The sequence below is a fragment of the Arvicanthis niloticus genome, chromosome 15, assembly GCF_011762505.2.
Source record: "Arvicanthis niloticus isolate mArvNil1 chromosome 15, mArvNil1.pat.X, whole genome shotgun sequence".
NCBI lineage: Eukaryota > Metazoa > Chordata > Mammalia > Rodentia > Muridae > Arvicanthis > Arvicanthis niloticus.
This window is the reverse complement of record NC_047672.1, coordinates 11,746,972-11,760,138: the sequence shown is the minus strand read 5'-3', so window position 1 is coordinate 11,760,138 and position 13,167 is coordinate 11,746,972. Positions and strand designations below refer to the sequence as shown.

Genomic DNA, 13,167 nt, shown 5'->3' with positions numbered 1-13,167 from the left:
CTTAGGAGGTCAGCTACATGAGCTCTTGTCTCAAGAATGGCATGGAAAGGGAATAGATTCCTGGCTGGACAGGCTGAAGAGAGCCGTTTGCTGTCGGCAACAAGCACAGCTCCATGCTAACTGACAAGCAGGCCGGTCCTTCCACTGGTTGGCTCAACTTATAAGTTACCTACCCTGAGATTCCTTCAACATGCACAATGAAAGCCATTCTCCTGGGCATTCCATCAAGGCTGATAGCTTGAGAATCAGTCACTAACTAACAAAGGCACATTTAAGTGGAAAAGGAAACCAAAGGAGGGAGAAAAGAAACCAGGTGAGAGAAGAAAGAACAGAGCCAGAGCAAGGGAAAAGAGTGAAGCATGCAGACACAGGAGAGGAAGGAATCCATTACGCCAGTCAGACAAATATAACACATATTTACATTTAAGCTTCATTTTTAAAAGAGTGTTTGGCCCATGTACGGTGTGGAAGTATTAAAGTTAATTATGTTTCACAACTGGTAATTAAAATTAGAAAACAAAGCCTTTGATGTCTGCTACTCTAATGATGGAGGACCAACATCTGAGAACTGTAACTGTGTATTAGCATAACCATAGATGAGAGTACACAGGACCATTTCCAGTTACCTTGTCATTGAATGATTAAATATGAATTCATAATTAGAAAAGCCCACACGTGATTTACTGGCTCCTCTGATGGTTCTGGTTCATTAGCAGTTGATTACTAAACAGTGACCTCTAGTGGCCCATAACTTTCTAAAGCTGTATGACTTCTCAAAAGAGCAGGACAGGAAGAACCTGTTTACCCTAAATAAGGCAAGTACTTTTTCCTGTAAGGGGAAACACTCCTCTTTTCTGCTTAAAATACATTCTTTATGACAATTTAAAGTCCCCCCCAAAACCTATGGCTTCTGCCTAAGTGACACACATTAGTTAGTAAATTATAACTGAATACCTGTCTGAACAGGGCTGAGTGCTTAAAATAGTTATTAAAACATCACAACTGACTGAATTCTTTACTCCAATCAAGAACTAAAGAACCATTAAGATAAGTGTCACAGTACTATTTATTCACTGTGCACATACACAAACATGCTAAAAGCACACTTTAAAATTTAAAGATACCAGAACTTTCTGATTCGTTGCATTCTGAACTGCTATTTACCTTACAGGGCAGCTGATTAACAAATCTAGAAGACTGAGGCCACGGCTCATTGTTAGAGCAGATGCACAAACACGTGACCCTGGGTTTAGTCCCCAGCATTTAAAAAAAAATCTAGCTAATGTCTGAAGTTTCACTTAAAGAGGTTTTGATACAAGGATCTTGTTTAAGAAGTCTATGTCTATCACACATGAAAGCTTTCCTCTTCTCCTCTTCCACACTGTTCCTCTTAAAGTGAACACACACCTTTAAAGGGTTCTTATGCTCACATCAATAGTTTAAATAAAAATACAATTTACACATCAGTGAATGTCCTGGCTTTTATTCCCAGCAACCCAAGTACATTCATCCATTAAGACAAGGTTTCAGAAAGGCTATCAGCATGAAGAGACAATTTGGGCTATGATACAAAAAGTGTTATATATTCTTCCATTTCTGCGTATCAGTCCAGCTATTGATTATGGTTCTCTAAAGTAATGGCAAGGCTGGAGCACCCTTTAATATGTGACTCAGCCTCTAATAATTCCAAGATGCAAGCAAAAGAGACATGCATACTTCCCTTACACCCTGCTGAAAAATACATGGGTGTGAGTGCCAGTGATTTTCCCTGATGATTTAATATAACAACTGAATCACCATTTAATGCTATTATCAACAGTTCATGACCCACTAGCAAGAAATGTCAACCTGATTAATCTAAACACGCATGACCAAAAAAAAAAAAAAAAAAAAACCAACCAAAAAACCCAAAAACTACCTTCCTCCCCACAGCAGAATACTGTTATAAACATCTGCTGTTCCTGAGTAGAAGGCCAGTCAGCACGACTGCTACACTGAGACAACACTTCTGCGCTAAGGAGCTGTTTAACAGAGTGTACAGGTTTGAAAAGTACTGATGACATTAGTTAAGTGGGAACTTTTTTACAACTAAAATAAACATATTTTTGAAAGTACACATTCTCTAAATTCAGCATATTATTTAAAGTATCTATTTTCTTAGCATGTATGTTTGTATTACAGTAAGATGCCATTTGACTATTAAATTTTTCTTAAATATGTTTCAAAAATAACGAGACTAGCTCCAAAAATCTATTTCCAACTTCCTTTTTTATAGATAGAAGTTAGTGTGAAATGTTGCGTTTCCATACACAATTGGAGCGCATTCTCTTGCAGTTCAGCCTGTTTTTGTTTTACACAAGAGACCACTCCTGAGAGGATGTAAATCTGAAAGTGGCACTTCAGAGGGAATCATTTAACACCATTTCCAGATCCTCCTGGGGACAGAGACAAATCCCACCATTGGGTTTCAGAAAGGTGAGTGCAGCATAAATCTGGGCAGCTGATTTTTACCCAAAGCAAAAATAAAGTTTCTTATTATAGGTTTCTTTACCTGCAAAAACTTAGCTCAATTTCAGCTTTCCTATACTTGAATGAAGAGACTGGGACTCTAAGAAAAACATCTGAGACAATGCAGAATAAATCGAAAATATCTACAATGGAATGGCAGTTTTTTAAAAGATAAAGCAGGTTCTACATGGTTACCTGAAACATTTAGCCTGAAGCTAATGAGAGAAATAAATCCAGATTAAAGAGAAACCTATAAGACTCCAAAGATTTTACTATCATAAACGATTTTTTTTAACAGATGGGGCATCAGAACTATTCTAGATTAAAGGAATGAAGAAACAGAAAACCAAATGCAATGTATTAACTACTGTCAGACTCAGGACCAAAGAAGACACAATAGTCCAGCTCCATGTGGGAATAAGTGAGCAGTGCGAGTCTGAAGTCTCCCCAGCAACACAGATAACCAGCAAGTGTCTTGGGTGTGATATCAGTCTTGCAGTTACATGGAACCTCTTTAAAGAAAACATAGGCTCAAAGTATTTAAAAGTAAATAGTTTAGCCAGAAAAATCCGTGCTCACAGAGCTCTCTCTCTCTCTCTCTCTCTCTCTCTCTCTCTCTCTCTCTCTCTGTGTGTGTGTGTGTGTGTGTGTGTGTGTGTGTGTCTGTGTGTGTGTGGTGTAAGTCAAGTATGGAGTGCACATAAACAAAAAAAAAAAAAAAAAAAAAAAAAAAAAAAAAAACCCAGAACAAATGACTAGCTAGCAGGAGTTCTACAGTAATTATTCCATAATACATTATCAGCTCATAATACATGAAATCTGTGTAAGATGAAACTCTTATGATTGTTTAGAAAGATTTTCTGAACTCCATTTTTACTGTGACTTCTAAAAGAGCAAATGTACAAGAAAAAATTCTTACCGAAAGGTCAACAGAAGTAAATTAAGTAATTACCTCTTAATTTACACATTACTTTTGCGCAATATTGGAGTTAAATTTTTTTTTTTTATTTTGTATGTACTCAGGATGGTCTCGAACTCTTGACCCTACTGCCTCAGTGTCTAAAGTACTGGGATTCCTGGTCTGTATCACCATGTCTGGCAAACAGAAAGTCTCCCACAGGAAAATTTGTTTCTTTTATTAGAAGTCTAGTTTAGTTTTTGTTTTGTTGTTTTTTGTTTTTTTGTTTTGTTTTGTTTTGTTTTGTTTTGCAGTGCTAGGGTTTGGACCCAGGAACTCCTGCAGGCCTGGCAAGTGCTATACCCATGAGCTACATCTTCAGCCTATTCTGAGTCAAATTTCTAAAAAGAGAGTCATTACTCGCCAGTTACCATCTTACTTGCAGATTTGCTCAAGAGTATCTAAGAGACCGTTACAGAGAACACCCTCTCTGAGTTCCATTCTATTAGCAAATAAACTTCAACAACCAACTAAGAAGCCAGGTATTCTTATCATCGTGCTATTAGCTGACACAGTGATTCCAAGACAGATTCTCCAGCTACTGCTGTGCTACTGAGCGCGAGCTCATGCAGATCGAGGCTTCCTCCTATATGAAAACAGCACCGCATCCGTACTGCATGCGTATATCCTCAAGAAGCAAAGAAACCTGACTGCGGAACTATAGCTCTACAAACTGGGACTTGTGGGAGAGAGAAAACCTAAATTTAAATATATATGGCTATTTTTTTTTTTTTACAATTTTTTTCATGAAACAGAAGTGTCAAGGAAACAAACATGCTTCCTATGACATTTTTTTTTTCTTTTTTTGCGGGGAGGGGAATGTCTTGCTATGTAGCCCAATACTTCCAAGTGTTAGGATTGATTATATGTGTGTGGTACTACTCCTGGCTTCCTCTAATTTTAAGTAAAGAAATGCAATCCATTACAATGAGATCACAATACATGTTTCGCCTCCATGCCCTGTCTCTATCACAGTGAGAAACAGTTAATTCAGGTTTTCTGAGAGGCCACAGTGAGTAGAAAGGACAGAAGCTTGGGTTTGTACAGATCATCAATGAACTCCATGAAAAGAGTTCAACTACTTAGAAACCATAAAAGTCAGCTCCCAGGAGCCAAAACCTGTCCTGACAACTACAGGGGAAACTCAAAAGTTTCTGAGGGTGATCTCTAGAGTAACCAGGTAGGCAGCTCTTCAAGGTAAAAAAATAAGTTTTTTAGTTTCCAATTTGAGTATAGAATAGAGGGAAAGACTATTTATTAAGTATGCTTTGTGCTATCTGAGGCAGATACTGTAATTTATGTCTTCTCTTTCTAGAAAGATTCACCCACTTACTTACTCACTTGTCTGTCCATTCCACACAAGCCAGGCGCCTACTATGCATGGGTATTGTTATAGGGACAGACAGTACAGCAATCAGCATGAACAGAAATACATTCTGGTTTTATTGGAGCTTACATTCTAGTGGTACAGGCCTCAATCCCAACTATGTATCAAGAACAACTCCTAGAGACAGCCAGAGAGGTGACAAGCAGAAGTAGAGACTGACTTCAGAGATCAGTGCTGCCATCCTCTGTGGCAGAAGGCAGGCAGAGGATACACACATAAAGATACAGGATTAGTAGACTTGATGGTGGGGTGTGTGGGGTCTTTTCCTATCGTGTGTATTCTCTAGTGAAAGGAGGAAGGCCACCACACTGAGCAATTGCACTAGAGGTCTGGAGACAAAAGACAGTTCGAGAAACAGTGCAGACACTAGAACAAGGGAGAACTTATCCAGCAGCCCTATGATCCCACTTGAAACCAGGAGCAGCTGTTTCAAAAGGAAACCAAGATGGCCAACCATTCATCCCAATACAGCCAGCCACTCCACAGCAAATAACAGATGGAGCTGACTAAGAGTGGTTAGACTCAAGAGACACAGAACATGGAGCTGAGGCTGCCTCATCATGTGGGATGTAAGTACAGTGGGAGAGGAGCACACAAGGAAGGCCAAGGAAGAGGCTGCCTCAGCCATGTGACCGACTGACTGCTTACTCTCCTAACACTGGGATTCTTTCCCTTTGAAACCATTCATTTTCCTTTACAGAAGGTAAGCTGCCTTTCTCCTTAACTTTATCACAGGTTAATTATCACATTTACAGTATTGTTATTGTGATGAACATATATATTTCATATCAAATACATATCATCTTCCTTGATCACTTTTGTTCAGGAATGACTAACCAGTATGTTCCTAATGCCTATTATAGATCAGGAAAACTCTGTATTATCTTTAGGTACTTCAAAGACCATAAGACAAAAATAGAATATTTTTCTTTTCTCATTTGGCTTAGAATTAATATTCATATATTTCAGTTCAGAACTAGTATGTTGCTTATATAAGGCTGCCTGTGATTCTGTTAGAATTGATGTGTAACTCAGAGTAAATACAAATGCTGCCTACAATATAAAAACAGCTTCTTGACTCTCCAGAGTTAGGTAAGGAATACTGTTCTATAGAGGCAATTTTCTCTTTTTCTATTTTATAAACAGAAATGTAAACCTCTGGCTTAGTGTTAGAATTTTTGTACTAATTTGCTTCTGATTACCGACTGCTTATGACATACATTATTTTAATTGAATATTTTGAATGATTCTTTACAGCTTAGATATGTGGAAGTATATCAATTTTAATCCAGGCCATTTCTCCCTCAAACTTCACTAGGTTTCCTAGGGTTAGCAGCTGGGCTGGCTGCTCCTTGTGCCCTCCTTATGCAGGTAGTTACTCTGTGGGTTAAACTGGTGAATCTGATTACCTGCACCTCCACAATGGACAAGCACCTCACCCTCTTCACAAACCATTTCATGGCAGTGAGATGGATGGTATTTAACTTAAAAGCAGTTATGAGAACTACATGAGATATAGTTGGAAAAAACACTCAACAATTTTTTAAATGTTGTATTAGCTCTTTGAGGATGCAATACAATGGCTTTTGATTATATTCAGCTCCCTCAACTTCCCCCACATCTATCCCATTTCCTTACCCACCCAACTTTGTGTCCTCTTTTTAAAAAAAAAGTACAATTTGCACTGTTTATAGTCTTAGACTTGTGGCTTTCCACTGGAAAAGTCTACCTACCAGAGCCACACCCTTAAAGAAAACAGACTCTCCCTTTTTCCAGCAGCTAAAAGGTGCCAAAAGCTCCTTAGCTAGGTGCTTGGTCTAAGACTTACTGTGTAATTGAAGCCTATGAAATATTAGTTTACTTTACATTTATCTATTTATCTATCCATTTATTGTTTTTTTTTGTTTGTTTTGTTTTGTTTTGTTGGTTTTTTTTTGAGACAGGGTTTCTTGGTGTAGCTCTGGCTCTCCTGAAACTCACTCTGTAGACCAGGCTGGCCTTGAACTCAGAGATTTGCCTGCTTCTGCCTCCCAAGTGCTGGGATTAAAGGTGCACCACCACCACCATCTGGCTGTTTTACCTTTATTTATAGAAAGCTCTATTTATATAGTGACATTTCCTTTCTATATTACAACTACTATTCTACAAAACTCTTCTATCCCTGTGGTAAAGTGAACTCAAAGACTATAATCCTCATGTTTTCAAAGGTCTCCCATTTTGACTTTAAAAAAGTTTCTGAGCCACCAAGTGTTACAAATTCATTACTTTCACACAGAATTTTACAACTAAGAGATGATAGAGGAAAATATACATACTGAATGGTATTAGAGGCCTCACTTAATCCATCCAATGAGTCTGAAGGGTAGTTATTATTGTCCTAGTTTATAAAACAGTATCAAAAGGGATCAGACTGAATAGTCCAGCCAGTGTGACAAAACTAATACAGAATATTATTGTCTTTGTCAAAAGCCAGGAGGAAATGGTACCTCATGTAGCCTAATACTCATTCGTTCATTCATTCATTCATTCATTTGCCTATGCAGCTCTAGGGATCAAGCCCAGGCAAGCACTTAAGACACACTCTTACACACATATACCCTTAGTCCAGGCAAGCACTTAGACACACTTACTCTTACACACACATACCCTTTTCCCCCTTAAAAATTGTTTTGAACCTTTTTTAGAAATAAGATCTTACTAAGTACCCTGCCTGGCCTAAAACTTTGCTATGTCACAATCCTCCTACTTCTATTTCTAAAGTGCTGAATTACAGTCACGTGCCACAAGGCCTGGCTTACAATGCCTTTTACAAAAGGTTTTCTACCTTCCTCATCACAGAAAACTAATATTATACATAAAAATTACCTATATCAATTATGTAGAAAACACTTAGTATTACTATAAACTTATTATATATTTATGATAATTATTTTAAATTGAATTAACAAATCTTATAACCTATTTTCACAACCTAACAAAAAATACAGTAAAAGACAAATTAGGTTAATGTCAGACGTGGGTACATAGGGAGTCAGAGACCACTGAGACCACAAGAGACCTGTCTCACAAAAACAGTGGTTCCATGTCAAGTATTTATTTATATAATCTTAGGTCATAATGAAAATGAATTATTTCCTTCTTATTGGACATTTGAGCTATTTCTAAGTCATCACCATGTTATACCAATGTTTCCTATTCTTCTGGTCTTGGGACCCCTTCATTTTATTACTTCACCAGTGAGGAGCCCAAAGCTTTTCTGCTTATATGGGTCACACATATCCAATCAAAATTTACAATATTTGAAATTAAAACTAAGGAAAATTTAAAATATTTCCCTTCATTTACTTAAAATGTGATAACATGTTTTTATTTTAAAATGTTACACCACAACAAAAGAAATGTTTATAGAGAACATATGCACCCATCTTTAGGCATGATGGAAGGCAGCTGGACTCTTACCACAGATTAAGTGTGGACACTCGGGATGGGTAGCCAAGGGGCACAGATAACTTAGAAGAGGGATCAGTACTTACACAGCTTCCCAAACACTGGCTATTCTTCCTTGACAGTAACCCCAAATCTGCTGAATGGTCCCTGCAGCTACAATATGGGATCTGAAAGTGCTACTAGGGAATTTCTGAACAGGTACATTAAAATCAGTCTATTTTACAACACCAAATAATGACCATTTGAAATAAATTAAGTTGGTGGGCTAGACAAAGCTTCAAAAATTCCCATTACACAGTATGAGGAACTGGTGTTTTTAAATAGCACTTCCCAGCAGGTCATAAACATCTTAGGACGCTCTCAAAATCACAGTCAGATACAAGAGCTCCAAATAAATTTTTTACTTGAACAAACTGGATTGTACTACTGATAAGAAATATATCAACATTTTTCTCTTTGATTTAAAGGCTCCACTGGGTCGTTTTCTAGGACCTCATTAGTCATTTTTACAAGTGAAATGATGTTCTACAAGAAAACCTCATCCAGTTTAGCTTGCAATTATATCACTGTATCAAGTGCAGCAGAAGATCTTGGTGCACATGTATCATTTCATCAAATAGAACACTGAACAGATGTATTCAAATTCAAAATTTGATAAAATAATTATTACTTTACTGTTGCAAATATTCTTAAGTAAAACTGTATCTGAACGATCACCAAGAACACAATGTGGGGTTGGAAATGCAGCTCAGCTCACAGAGTGCCTGGCTAGCGTACACAAGGTCCTGAGGTTATTTCCCAGCACTACGTAAACTCAACATGATAGTGCACTCCTATAGTCTCGGCACTTGGGAGACAGATGCAGGAGCATCAGAAGTTCAAATTCACCTCAAACTACAGCGCAATCCTGACTGTGACTCAAACAACAGAACCCACAAAATGGCCATCCTGATTCATGCTTCGAAGCAGTGTAGCTACTATTCCTTTCATGAGGATTACTGTCTTGTGACAGCGATGGTTGTGACTTTATGTCCATCTGAAGGAAGGGCTATGGATAGCAGCATATCATGAACCAGTATTCTCAGAGTTAGGGACAAGAGAGTTTGGCAGTTAAGAGCTTGCCCAGTGTATGTAAGGCCTGGGGCCTTAATGCTAAAAATTCGTCTATATCAGTAAATATTTATATGCATTCCTAATGTAGTGATAAATTTGTTAGAAACAGAATTACTAAGTCAATTATGTGTATACATTTGATACATACTGTCAAACTGTTTTCTAATTTGGCAGAAATATTTTGCATTCCCAAAGCTGTCTATAAATTTATGTATTTCCCCAGCCCCTGCTAAGAAAAAATAATACACACACACACACACACACACACACACACCTTTGTCAATTCACAGGTTTAAAAGTTGTTGCTTTTTTGGACCACCCTCAGTGTCATCAAGTGCAGGCAGGCTGTTCCACAACTAGCCAGGCAACTACGCATGTGCCATCTTTATGTCCCCATTTCATTCTATTAAAATAGAGGTTTTATTTGCCACCCTGTCTAATTCACTGGGCTATATAAGGACTGAATAAAACAAGAAAAAGACTGAACAGAGGGAGGAAGAAGGGGAGAGGGGGAGGGGGGAGAGGGGGAGAGAGGGAGAGGGAGAGAGGGAGAGAGGGAGGAAGAGAGGGAGAGGGAGGGGGAGGGGGAGGGAGAGGGAGAGAGAGAGAGAGAGAGAGAGAGAGAGAGAGAGAGAGAGAGAGAGAGAGAGAGAGAGAGAGAAGGGGTCCAGATGAAATGCTATTGACAGCCTAAGGAAGTATATGAACTTTTTTGTTTTACTAGAATTTTGTTACATCAAAAGCTTTGGGGCTTAGATTAGCAAAACTTTCATTTTTTAAAGTAGTTTTCTTCCTTAAAGTAAATTATAGTTTCTTGTCACATATTTTAGAGGAAAAATGATATAAAATGGCAAAATTGTGAAGTGAAGCACACATGTAAATTTTACTAACGGCAGACTCAAGGCCAGCCTTCTTCCAAGCTGACTCTAATCTGAGAAGATGGGTGGTTGAAATCCCCCACACAAATGCGATCCAACTAGAGACAGGGATAGGGAAAGTCACCTGAATGAATGGATGACCCCAGTTCACTCACTTTGCAGAGAGTGAGTACATGGACATGTTTTATGTGTATGTGCTTTGTGTGTTATATGTGTTATGCTTTCAACATGTTTTATCTCATGAACACTATGCCTTTGTTTCAGATGTACAAAGACAAAAGACAAACATCACAAGATGTGTCTACTTCTGTCCCACTGATCCTCACAGTCTCCCTAGGACACTGGGCTAGCCAGGAGGTGCTAGCCTCGTGGCTGCAAGAGTGAGTACCTCTACTTTCCTGGGACTTCAGCTCAACAGCCCTCACTGGTGACTTGTGACATTGTCCTGCCAGTCCCTGCAGGTCCAGTACCCTGACAGGCCATTATAAAAAGGCTCTCTAACAGGGCCACTGGCTGTCAGAAGCCACCAGCTGGCCTGCCACAGCCCTGCGGTCGCCAGGGTCCAGCTGCCAGTCTGGGCGGTGCTGTCCATGCTGAGCAACGTGCCACCCAGCTGCTGCTCGGTCACGTCCATCTGGAGCTCTCCAGCTAGACAAATCTCTCCGCTGTCAGTTCTCTTCGGCAAGCCTTGTTATGCAAATCCAATTACTCAAGTGTGCCCTGTAACTGCTGGGTAAGTGCTCCTAGAACCCGTCTCACACTGACAGTCAGTTCACATTTTTTTCTTCACCAAAAAGTACCTCATTTATTCTTGCTTTGCTGAGGCCTTGTATCATTAAAGCAGCACAACTAAACTCCACGGTATTCTAACCTCTCTGCAGTGGGTTCCTGTTCTCCACACAGATCAGAGGAAAATTCATTACAAACAAAACGTTTTAATCAGACAAGAGAGGTGTTCAAGCTGCAGAGTCCCTACATTTGACAGAGGTGATTTTACTACCAGAAATATGAGACTTAAATTTTAATGACTTGGACAAAAATGGAATTATTAGAATAAAGCCACAGTAGTACTTTTTACTAATAGCCAATTTTAAATTTTAAAATGAGGACTGACTTTTTACAACATAAAGTTCATATTGAAGGCTCCTTCCCTTTCTAAATTCCTTCCTCCCCTCCACACTCTCCTGGGCATGACCCTTCCATATGCACCACACCTCACCCCTTAAAATGAGGCTTCTTTCGTTCTCTTTTATAATTCACTCTAACCAATCACTGATTTGAAGATTATTGGGAAGTAAGTTTTCAAAGTCAATTAACTATTTCTACTCCAGTCAAAAGACAATTGAGGGGAGATTCCTCAATGGTAAGGCTGTAACTTAAACAGTCTTAGCCCACAAATGTCATTATAAAATTATACACTTGAATAAACTGAGAAGGGGAAATATGAGCATATCCATAGTTTTGTTTTCAAATTCACAGTGTCCATGCTCTAAGTACAGCAGTGAGTGAGGAGAGAAAGGACCTACAGAAATGTCTGTCAGTCACAAAATCATACAAACATTGTATAACCAGCATTATTTAAAAAGGGTATCCGACCTCATTCCCTCAGACTGTAACTGGACTAGGAATGTTCAAGAACCTGACTGTAGCGGTCACAGTGGTTCACTGCTGACTGCAGACACGATTTGCACAGTCACACTTCAGCTTTAAAGACCTAGGGACTAGAGGACCAATGCTGCTGCTGTTGCTGCATAGTTTTCGGTTTGTTTCACTAAGTGAACTTGGAAAATGGGTAAGAAAGAACATCGGGCAAGGAATTATGATTAATCGGGATACAACATCTTAAGGGACCACTTTATTTGCTAAGACAGTTTCACTAATTCACAACTCTCTGATTTTGTTTCTAGGGATTACTGAAATTTCTTCAAATTACATTATGATACATATGATAAGCACAAGAGCTTATAGTCTTTGTTTTACCCTGTTCCTGATCAAGTGAGAAAAACACTTAGTGTCTCCATGTTCAATCTTAAACCCAAACTATTTGGTAACTGCTTTCTTCAAGTGCTCATCTTTAAGAAATTTTGTTTTTGTTTTTGTTTTGTTTTTTGTTTTTTGAGGTGGGCCTTTTTGAGACATGGTTTCTCTGTGTAACCCTGACTGTCCTAGAACTCGCTCTATAGATCAGGCTGGCCTCAAACTCAGAGACCCACCTGCTTCTGTCTCCTGTGTGCTGGGATTAAAGGTGTGTGCCACTACCAGTTTGAGGTGATTTTAAAATTCAGCATCTTTGTTTGTTTGTTTGTTTGTTTGGGTGTTTTTTTTTTTTTTTTTTTTGGTTTTTCGAGACAGGGTTTCTCTGTATAGCCCTGGCTGTCCTGGAACTCACTCTGTAGACCAGGCTGGCCTTGAACTCAGAGATCCGCCTGCCTCTGCCTCCCAAGTGCTGGGATTAAAGGCATGCGCCACCACTGCCTGGCAAATTCAGCACCTTTTAACTCTTCAGAGACTAAAGTTTAGAAAGAATTATGTAAGTTGAAATTGAAAGCCAAAATGTCCAATGTATTTAAAGGCATAAATATATTTATTACTATTTGCATTGTAGGAATAAATATCTAGCCTACGGAGTGATATTTTTAAATGTAGAAATGTGACTATATTAAGTAATGTGGGTACACTGAAAAGATATGCTTTAATCTAATGAACTGGTTATACCAGCATGTGATATTCCTACCTACATATTCAAAAGAGGGCAAAGTCTATTTCCATTGTGGTAAATTATACTTCTCTTATTATCTTTAAAAATTACAAAAGGATACATTTCCATTGTGAACAATTTAGAATACTTTAAAACATTTCTTCCCAACACAATGGAC

At 38.6% G+C, this 13,167-nt stretch overlaps 1 protein-coding gene across 3 annotated transcripts in view; it reads right to left on the bottom strand.

Moving 5' to 3' along the window:
- The window catches only part of Hibadh (3-hydroxyisobutyrate dehydrogenase), a 99,271-nt gene that overhangs the window by 33,362 nt on the left and 52,742 nt on the right, over positions 1 to 13,167 (bottom strand). The window lies entirely within an intron of this gene.